The sequence below is a fragment of the Cupressus sempervirens genome, chromosome 8 (genome assembly GCF_028749045.1).
Source record: "Cupressus sempervirens isolate cs-2001-9-10 chromosome 8, ASM2874904v1, whole genome shotgun sequence".
Taxonomy (NCBI): domain Eukaryota; kingdom Viridiplantae; phylum Streptophyta; class Pinopsida; order Cupressales; family Cupressaceae; genus Cupressus; species Cupressus sempervirens.
The window spans coordinates 176,590,184-176,602,075 of record NC_143125.1 but is presented as its reverse complement, the minus strand read 5'-3'; positions in this window follow the sequence as shown (position 1 = coordinate 176,602,075).

Below are 11,892 nucleotides of genomic sequence, written 5' to 3'. Positions count from 1 at the left end.
TAGGGGTCTTAGGACCCTTAGCGATATCAAATGAGTCAAAAGTGGTCATAGGATAACCTATGACCCCTTTCAATGCATTTAATGACAACATATGTCCTTAGGGGTCCTAGGACCCCTAGGGATTGTTTGGTTTGTTGGAATGGGTTGAAAGGGGTGAAGCATTTAATGACAACATATGTCAAACCCATAGGGATCTATTTGGTTTGATTGAATATGTTGAAAGAGGTCATAGGATAACCTATGACCCCTTTCAATGCATTTCAAGACAACATGTGTTCCTAGGGGTCCTAGGACCCCTAGGGACCTATTTGGTTTGTTTGAATGCATCAAAAGGGGTCATAGGATAACTTATGACCTCTTTCTATGCATTTCATGACAACATGCATCGAAAGGGGTCATAAGATAACCTATGACACCTTTCGACACATTTCAAGACAATATATGTCCCTAAGGTTCCTAGGACCCCTAGGGACCTATTTGGTTTGTTTGAATGGGTCAAAAGGGGTCATATGATAACCTATGGCTCCTTTCGATGCATTTCATGACAACGTTTGTCTCTAGGGGTCCTAGGACCAGTAGGGGCCTATTTGGTTTGTTCGAATAAGTTAAAAGATGCATTTCATGACAACATATGTATGACCCCTAGGGACCTATTTGGTTTGATCGAATGTGTTCAACAAATTTGATGACAACATATGTCCCTAAGGGTCCTAAGATCCCTAAGGACCTATTTGGTTTGATCGAATGGGTTGAAAGGGGATACATGATAACCTATGACTCTTTTCAACACATTTCATGACAACATATGTCCCTAGGGGTCCTAGGACCCCTAGGGACCTATTTGGTTGATTGACTAGGTCAAAAGGGGTTATAGGATAACCTATGACCCATTTTGATGCATTGCATGACAACATATGTCTCTAGGGGTGCTAGGATCCCTAAGGACCTACGTAGTTTCATCGAATGTGTCGAAAGGGGTGATAAGATAACCTATGACCCCTTTTGATGCATATTTGGTTTGATTGAATGGGTGGAAAGGGGTCATAGGATAACCTATGACCCATTTCGATGTAGTCCCTAAGAGTCCTAAGACACTTAGAGACCTATTTGGTTTGATTGAATGTGTTGAAAGAGGTCATATGATAACCGATGACCCCTTTCGATGCATTTCATGACAACATATGTCCTTAGGGGTCCTATGACCCCTAGCGACCTATTTAGTTTATTTGAATGAGCCAGAAGGGGTCATAGGATAACCTATGACACTTTTTGATGCATTTCATGATAACATATCTCCCTACAGGTTCTAGGACTCCTATGAACCTATTTGGTTTATTCAAATACGTCAAAAAGGGGTTATAGGATAGGATAACCTATGACCTCTTTCAAAGTATTTCATAATAACATATATCCCTAGGGTTCCTAGGACCAAAAGGGACCTATTTGGTTTGATTAAATGGGTTAAAAATTGACACATTTCATGACAACATATGTCCTTAAGGGTCGTAGGACCCATAGGGACCTGTTTAGTTTGTTTGAATTGGTCAAAAAGGGCCATAGGTTAACCTAAAAACCCTATTCAAAGCATTTGATGACAACATATGTCTCTAGGGCTCCTAGGACCCCGAGGGACCTATTTGGTTTGATCAAATATGTTGAAAGGGGTCATAGGATAACCTATGACCCCTTTCGATGCATTTCATGACAACATATGTCCCTAGGGGTCTAAGGACCCCTAGAAACCTATTTGGTTTGTTTATATGTGTGAAAATGGGTAATAGGATAACCTATGACCCCTTTTGACATATTTCATGATAACATATGTTCCTAGGGGTCCTAGGACTTATAGGGAGCTATTTGGTTTGTTGAAATGGTTGAAATGGATCATAAAATAACCTATGACCCCTTTCAATGTATGTCATGACAACATATGTCCCTAGGGGTCCTAGGACCCCTAGGGACTTATTTGGTTTGTTTGAATGGGTCAAAAGGGGTTATAGGATAACCTATGACCCCTTTCGATGCATTTGATGACAACATATGTCCCCAAGGGTCCTATGACCCCTTATCTTGTGACCCCTTTTGACTGATTCGAACAAACCAAATAGGTCCCTAGGGTTAACCAATGATCCCTTTTGACACATTTTATGACAACATAAGACCCTAGGGAACTATATGGTTTGTTTGAATGAGTCAAAAGGGGTTATAGGATAATTGATAACCCATTTTGACACAATTCATGACAACATATGTCCTCTAGGGACCTATTTGGTTTAATCAAATGGGTCAAAAGGGTTCATAGGTTAACCTATGACCCCTTTTGGCACATTTCATGACAACATATGTCCTTAGGGTTCCTAGGACCCATAGGGATCTATTTGGTTTGATCGAATGGTTCAAAAAGGGTCATATGATATCTTATGACATGTTTGAACACATTTCATGACAACATATGTCCCTGGGTGTCCTATGACTCCTAGGGACCTATTTGGTTTGATCGAATGCATTGATAGGGGTCATAGGATAACCTTTCGATGCCTTTGATGAGAACATATGTCCCTAGAGGTCTTAGGACCCCTAGGGGCCTATTTGGTTTGATTGAATGCATCGAAAGGCATCATAGGATAACCTATGACACCTTTCAACACATTTCATGACAACGAAATGTCCTTAGGGGTCCTAATCTATTTGGTTTGATCGAATGTGTTGAAAGGGGTCATAGGTTCAACACATTTGATGACAACATATGTCCTTAGAGGTCCTAGGACTACTAGGAACCTATTTGATGTGATTGAATGCATCAAAAGGTGTTATAGGATAACCTATGACCCTTTTCGACTCATTTCATGAGAACATATGAATGGGTCAAAAAGGATCATAGGATAACCTATGACCCCTTTCAATGCATTTCATGATAACATATGTCCCTAGGGGTCCTAGGATCCCTAGGGACCTATTTAGTTTGATTGAATGGGTCAATAGGGGACATAGCTTTGATGCATTTCATGACAATATTATATTTAATAATAATAATAAGAAAAAGAATCATATATATTACTATATGATAATAATAATTATCATATATATTACTATTATAATAATAGTACTATATATTACTATATTATATTTAATAATAATAATTATATATATTACTACATTATATTTGATAATAATAATCATAATAATCATATATTTTACTATATATAATTATAATAGTAATGATGTCCATAGTTTCCAAATTTTGGTTTCCCTCCAAAATTTGGGCTATGAATTTTTGTAAAAAGTTTTGGCCACCACTTTTTAGATACTTGATTTCACATCAGGTAACCGATCTAGTATCAGGTATTCGATTAGGCTTGGTATTTACCAAACTTATTTGGTCACCTCAAAAAATGTGTTTGAGATAGGTTTCAGGGACATTCAAACTTCGAGTAGCCATCTGACAATATTTTTTTCATTGAAATTCAATGAAAGGAAAAGGTTTTCTTATAACACTCAATATTCCATCGATATAATTGCTATCAAATTTGGAGTTCAATAAGTATTTATTAGTCAATTTTTAATGAAGATGTTTGTAAACTGCTGATTGACATACCAATTTAAAAATAGCTATAACTTTCAAATGGTATAACATTTTTGAAATCGAAAAGTTGTGTCACATTCTATGCTTCACCTAGTATAAGAAAAATGAATTAATTGATTTTGTAAAGATTTCAATTTTTTAAAGTGGTCAGACATGAAAGTGTTTTATTTTGGAAAAGTTATAGTAAAAAATCATATTTAATTATTTATTTGGAATAAAAATACCCAAAAATAAGCATTACATCCAGGCATGAGTCTACTTTTTTTAATCAATAATTATATTAAAAAATATTATCATTTGATTTTGATTAAGGTGGTCAAACATGCACCTACTTTTTATTTTTGCCTTGAAATTTTTGTAGTACTACATTAAAATCCAAAATTTTGACAAATCAAATAATTTTTTTCTAGATAAGGCCTAGTATTTTAGAAATTTTATACAATTTCCTATAGATTCTTTGGTTACAACTTTTTGATACAAATCCCATAACTCCTTTAAAATTACGTGTCAAGTTAACATAACCCTAATTTGCTTTTTTTTTACTACCACTTAAGGCCATAGTTTGGTTAGCCATGATCCTACACATACACTCTTCGTGAATTGAATAGATATGACATTTAGATTAGGTAGCAATATGTCTCATCCATAGATTTGACATCAATGACAAAATGAAAATTGTTCCAGTTGTAAATTTCCAACAATCTTCCTCTTCGGCATTGATGGAAACATCTCAAATATCTGAAGTATTAACAATAACTTAGTTACCATATAATCCAAAAGATTTCACTTCCATGAGTGACTAATATCCTTAGTTTCATTCAGATTCTCATCCATGCAAATTCCCTCTATCATTATTCCTTGTATTCAACTCTTTCTTTCATGATTCTCTCCCTCTGAGTTTTATCTTTCTCTCTTTTCTTAGTAATCTTTTCCCTCTTGAGATCTTTGAATAATCACTCCCTCTTTGACAACAATGCCAAATATGTGTAACTATCTCATCTTCAAATTCTTCATACATCTGAATTATGTAGATTTTACATGTTTGGCCGATATTCATCATCTCTCTATGATAGTTATGTTTATGTTTTACTAAAGTATTCTACCTTAGGCATGCTGCAAAGTAGAGTTGTATTGCATCACTATGAAGAATTTTTTGATTAGCACATGTGATGCAATGCACCTTGTCTTCTTAAGTATCCTTATTTATGGTAATACCCCTAGTTTACCTCTAAGATATTCATGATCATCTTTGGATAATGGTTTTCTGAATATGTTAGCAATCTATTCCTTTGTATTCACATATTCTACCTTCACTTCTTTATCTTTAACTAATTCTATCAAGTAGCGATACTTGATAGCAATGTGCTTTGTCTTAGTGTGCATCACTAGATTCTTTGAAATGTTGACAACACTTGTGTTATCACAATAGATAACTAATGGATCTATAATCTCTTCTTTCATACCTTTCAACAATTGGTTAATCCACATTATGTTTGAATAGTTCACTATAGCTACTAAATACTCAGCTTCAACTATTGATTGGGAAATAAAAATTTTCTTTTTAATTGTCCATGACAGCAATATATTTCCTAGAATTAATGCACCTCCACTAGTGCTTTTCCTATCATCAATATTACTCACCCAATCTGAGTCAGTGAAATTTTTTAGTTCAAATCTATTATTTCTCTTGTAATATAATATAGTCTTATGTAACTTTCAAATACCTCAATATTATTTTTACATCCACCATGTGATTCTCTTTAGGATTTACTAAAAATCTAGCAACTATCCTAGTTGCCAAAGCAATATCTAGCCTACTATGAGCACCATATTACAATTTTCCTATCATGGATCTATATAGGGTCTAGTTCACATTAGTAGAATCATCATTCTTAGATAGCTTATGTCTTGTAGACATAGGTGTACTCACTGGCCTTGCATCTTCCATACCAAAAGTTTTTAATATTTTCTTGATGTATTTGGTTTGTCAAACGAAAATATCAAACTTCAATTGACATACTTGTAATGTAACAAATAATTTGGTTTCACCAAAAAGAAATTTCAATTTCCTTTTTCATTTCATTAGAAAATGATGTACATAATGCTTCTCTTCCTCCAAATATGATATCATCAACTAATGTTTCAGATAATAATACTTCATTTTTCTTACCCTTTGAATATAGGTTATTGTTACCATTTGTCCTTTCAAAAATAATTTTTAATAAGTATTTATTTAGTCTTTCATAGCATGCTCTTGGGGCTTGTTTCAATCCATAAATATCTTTGTTCAGTTTACATACCATGTTATTCTTGTCTAGATCTACAAATCCTTCTAGCTAATCAATGTATACTTCTTCCTCTAGTATACCATTTAAAAATGTAGATTTGACATCCATTTGATATACCTTAAAATTCTTGTAGGCTGAGTATGCAAGAAATGTCCTAACTACTTCAAATCTAGCCACAGGAGAAAAAGTTTCCCCATAATAAATTCCTTCTTATTGTGCATAACCCTTGCATACCAATCTTGCCTTGTTTCTTGTTAGCTCACCATTTTCATTGAGCTTGTTCCTAAAAACCCACTTTGTCCGAATGATATTTTTTCTTTAGGTCTTGGTACTAGGGTCAAAGTATTGTTCTTCTCAATCTAGTCAATTTCTTTATTCATTGCTTGAATCCAATCTTCATTGTCTAAAACATCTTTTACTATCTTGGGCTTAAACTCACATAGTAAGAATGTGTCACCTTTGATTTTTATCCCTGTCATAACACTTGATTCAACATCTCCAATTATTTTATTATGTTTATGATTTCTTCTCACATATTTTTCTAATACAGGTACCTTTGTTCTTGGCTCTTCTTCAGGTTGATTTGGAAAAACAATCTTAGGCTCATTTCCTCTTCCTTGTTCTAGTTCTAGTTTAGGTTTTGAATACTCGACATTCACTATTTGATAGTCAAAATTTCTTGTTTTTCACTTGACATCTACAATCTATTTCCTGACACCTACTCTCTACTACTTAATAATTTACATCTGCACTCCATCATTTCTTGTCTGATGGGAACTTGCAACTTGACTTGTCTGTTCATTTTGAGTGTTGAGAGCATCATCATCTACATAAATGAATGTATTATAGTCTTCATGTTCTTAACTACATGAAGTATCACCTTTTTCTACAAACTCATCATGTCTCACATTAGCACTTTCCACAACTTTGCTAGTGTTAGAATTCAAACACTTATAACATTTTCTTTTGGTGGGATAACCTAGTAATATGCTTTCATCACATTTTGTATCAAGATTTTCATTCCTATTATCTTTCAACATATAACATCTACTACCAAAGATGTTTAAATATTTAACATTAGGAGCATAACCATACTATAGTTCAAAAGGTGTAGCATTTGTACCTTTCTTGTCTTGTACTCTATTCAAGTTATAGACAACAATACTAACTGCTTCTCTCCAATATTGCTATGATACACCTTTTTCCATAATCAATGTTCTTGCATAGTCCATTATTGATCTTTTTCTCCTTTGAACTATTCCAATCTGAGAAGGGCTCCCTAGTGCTAACATTTGTCTTTTGATTCCTTTATCATTGCAGAATATATTGAACTCATGTAAGATGAATTCATCACCTCTGTCAGATCTCAGACACTTCAGACTTTTCCCTATTTCTTTTTCAACTCTATCTTAATTCAACTTAAATAACTAGAAAGCATCAAATTTAGCTTTAAGAAACATCACATTCATAATTCTAGAGTAGTCATCGACAAATAGAATCAAATATTGATATCTATAATAACTTTTAACACTAATGGGTCCACATAGGTTACTATAAACCAATTCCAAAATATCACTAGCAGTATATGCTTTTCTCTTAAAACTAAACTTATTAATCTTTCCTAATTGACATTTTTTACACATAGCATTGTCAGGCTTCTTCAATTTAGGCAACCCTCTTACTTTCTTCATTTTGCTGATATTCACCAAATTGTGAAAATTCACATGACATAATCTTTTGTGCCATAACCAAACATCTTCTTGTTGTGCAAACATACATGTCTCACTTGATAGGTATAGACATAATAAGTTACCTCTTGTATGCTCACCACTTCCAATTATCTTACCATTACCATCATGTAGCTTGGCCTTTCTATTGTGAAATTCAACACTGTAACCTATTTTATTCAATTGTGAAACACTCATAAAATTGTAGTTAAGTCCTTCAACCCAGTAAACATTGCCACATGTTATCTTGTTAGTCAGTTGAATAGTGCCTTTACATTTTATAACACATGGGATGTGATTACCAAATTTAACACATCCACCATTATATGGACCAATATCTTCAAATTTTTCTTTATCACAAGTCATATGATTGGAACATCAACTATCAATTATCCATCTATCACTTTTTTTCACATAAAATATTAATGTAGTTTTCTCATCTTCACCAGATTCTTCTTTCATAGAAAAATAGACAACTTCACTATCATTACTCTCAAATTCATTATCAGTCTTTTCTTCAACAATGTAACAATATTTATTACCTTTTTCATCCTTTCTTGTTTTGTAGTCTTTGTCATCTATTTTGCATTTGTACTTGCTTTCCTTCCTTCCATCCTTATCTTCCTTGTCATGACATCTAGAAGCAATATTACCAACTTTGTTGCATGAAAAATCAATTATAGGTAATTTACCTTTTTATTTACCTCTTTCTCATCCAATTTTTTTTCCATGAGGGCTTCAAGTTCACCAATCTCATAATTAGAACTATCACTTTCATTCTTCACATGTTTCCCTTTCTTCTTTCTAAGGACCAGTTGTGAATTGCAAGCAAATTCAATGGTAGAAGGTGTGTAGTTATCAAAGTTAGACATCTCAAGGTAGTAAGTCTACCAATTACACCTTCTAAGGTCAAGTTGTTACCTAGTGTGCATCTTAGTTCCTAGATTGCAAAGACTCTAATGGCATAGATAGGGAGTAAAGTCCTCAATACCTTATTTATCACTGTGTCATCTTTGATTTCACCATTTTTACCTTGAATAGAATTAACTACCTCTTTAACTCTTGTGCAATATTGTACTATGTTATCACCTTTCATTATTATCATGTCATCAAATTTACTTATCAGGCTTTCTGATTTATCTCTAAGTACATTGTCATCACCTCCATATATGTTCTTTAGTCCATCCCACATTTTCTTTACACTGTAATAGTATTTTAGGTCATCAATCTCACCATAGCTTAGGGATGAGGCAATCTCCAACATTGCTTAGTTTTGTTCTAACTTTTTTTTTTTTAGTTTTTTAGAAGTTAGAGGAGAATTTTTTATCTTCACATATTCATTTCTTATAAAATTGATAGCAACATCATTGATACCAGATATGTGCACTATTGGTCTGAGAATAGTTTTGACAATTGAGTGTCAATGCACTTAAGCAATTTTGATAGAGAAGCTGAGTACACTATATATGCTACGCCACAATATGTGTTGAGCCAGACATAACTACAACAGGTGCCGAGTGATCTTCAAGTGCCAAGAAATCTTTAGGTCCTGAGTGAAGATCAAGTGTTGAGTGACTTCAAGTGCCGAGTCATAGTTGATGTCGAGCAAGTAGAAATGCAATAGGTGCCAAGAAAACTAGAATCATATATGTGCTGAGCACCAGTAATCCAATATGTCTCGAGTAATATAGAATCAACATATGAGTTTGTGCCTTCACAAACTCAAATGTAAACTATTTTTTTAGTTGACATAAAAGGATCTTGAATGATAATAAGGATAAGAATGAATCTTTTATATTTCCTATGCAATCAACATGCAGCCAATAAGAAAAATGGAGAAGGTGTGCAACCAATAATAAAAGTGCAAGGAATGAGCAAGAAATAAAGATTCAATATGGATCATAGATCCATACCTAACCCTAAGTATTTGTAATCTTTAAAAGGAGGACTAAAATCCATTGTATTTTTGGATGAGAATAGTGTAAGGGTAAACTATACTAAAATTCAGAGGGAAGTGTGAAAGACTTAGAGGAACATATCAACATTTCATATTTAGTTGATCAGAATAGAGAAAGGGTTACAAATAGATATCAGATCTTAGAGGATCAAGATTAGAGAGAGCAAATCAAGTACTTGAATTTAGCAATCAAGGATTGTAAGCTATCAAGTTTATTAGTCTAATACTCTCTAGCAATTGTATGAGAAGGAAAATCATATGTTGATAGGTTAGCTTAACAGCTAGGTTGTAGATCCTTTGAAGAGGTGATAAAATCCTTTAACAGGGTGACACTTCATGTAAAGTGTTTGTAAATCATTTAAATAGGTGACTATTGATACAGTGTAAAGCCTTTAATAGGGTAGACCATCAGAAGTGGTCAAACATTATTGCTACAGTGATTTTGTTGGTATCATCCCCACCCTAGGTTTACCTTCTCATTTTGCAGGGTTTATGGGTTACCAAAATTGGTGTTATGTGTTGTGATGCATGTGTTCACTTTATGGTTGTTTGATATGTTTAAATGCATGCAATTTATTTTTAGTTAAAAGTTTTTAAGGTTAAAAGTGTGATACTTCTGATTCAGCACCCCCCCCCCCCCCCCCCCCCAACTCCCTCTCAGAAGTATTCTTCCCATTTGGTTATTCCAAAAATTGGTATCAGAGCAAGGTTCTCACTAGAAGAAGCCTAACAACTTAGAGAAAAGATCTGAAGATGGAAATCTTCAAACTTGGGAAGATTATAGAGAATCAGGTGATTGATGTGCACCCTGCCCTACACAACTTGGAGGAAGCCAAAGAAGAATTGAGAAAATCCTTGAATAGAAGGAATGATATAGCCATAATAGAAAATGACACACACTACAAGGAGATTGATACCACAAAAGTGTCTTCCAATGGAGATTCCAAACAGTTTGATGCAGCAATAGTAGAATTAATGGAGAAGAATAGAGCTCAAGCAGAAGAAATCAGAATACTCAAGCTTAAACAAGAATCATAGGCCATAACGCTTTGTGAAGTAACTGAATAGAAGAAAAGAGCCATTGAAGAAAAAGCCATGCTAGAAGATGAAAAGATAAATCTTACCAATAGACTAGAGGAAAAGATAATTGAATTTGAAAGAATCTCAAATATGCAGCTAGATACCCTTCGCCAAATGATGAATGCTCATCATGAGCTAAATATGAAGGACATTAAGATCTCCACTCTAAGAATGCAAAATGAAAAATTACAAAATGAATTGAGAAGAGAGAAGGATATAGAAAAAAGCTTCAACAAATCAAGTGAAGCCATCAAACACTTTGAACAATTGCTGAAATCACCAAGATCTAGCAATGATACTTCAGGACTAGGTTTTACTAGCACTGAAGAAGGAGAGTCATCAAAGAGTGTAGAGAAAAGGAGTGAAAAAGGTAAGAACTCTAAACCCACTTGTCATTTCTATAGTAAATACTTCTAATGTATGTAGGACTAGGAAGACAAATCAGCAGGCCAAACCCAAGAACAAGGGTCATTGTCACAAGTGCAATAAGCAAGGACAACATACACAAGATTACAGGACCAAGACAATGAGAACACCAAGATTTGATGCTCACTACTACAATTGAAAAAAGAATGGACATAGAGCTTTTGAGTGCAGCTCAAAGCCTATGTGGACATCAAATCAAGCAACAAGAGAAGGTAACCATGGTTGTCACTACAATTAGGACTATAACACCAAATATAACTATCACTACTATCAGGAATATGGACATATTCTTGAAAGCTGCATAAGGACACATTTTAGAGGGAGCTAAAGCAAATGGTTAAGTCAAACCACATGTTTGAACAACAAGGGCCAAGGCACCCAAGTTAGAAGTCAGCAAGGGTAAAGAGAAAGTTGATGTTGAACACATTAGAATAGAGATGAATAGGACATGGAAGAGAAGGGATGGAGTTAACACATCCAATGGAGGGATCACTTCACCTAAGAGGTCAAGTGGTCACACCTCATCCAACTAAGAAAGGATAGGTGTATGAGAATAATATACAAAGTTATATCATACATCAGTCTCAAGATAAAGAAGTACTACAAAGAAGAAAACAACATGAGTAAACATGTCAAGTCAAAACTTGAAGTTTTTGCAAATACTGTCGAGTTGCCCTTAGATGCTGACTAAAGCTCCAATGCATGCCAAGTAGCCAGTAGTGATCGAGTTGATGGTTGAAGCCGAGTGATGGAAAACCAATGAAAGCTGAGTCATATTGAAACCTTCAAGAACTGAGTGTACAGTTGTATGCACTAAGCATTTAATTCTAG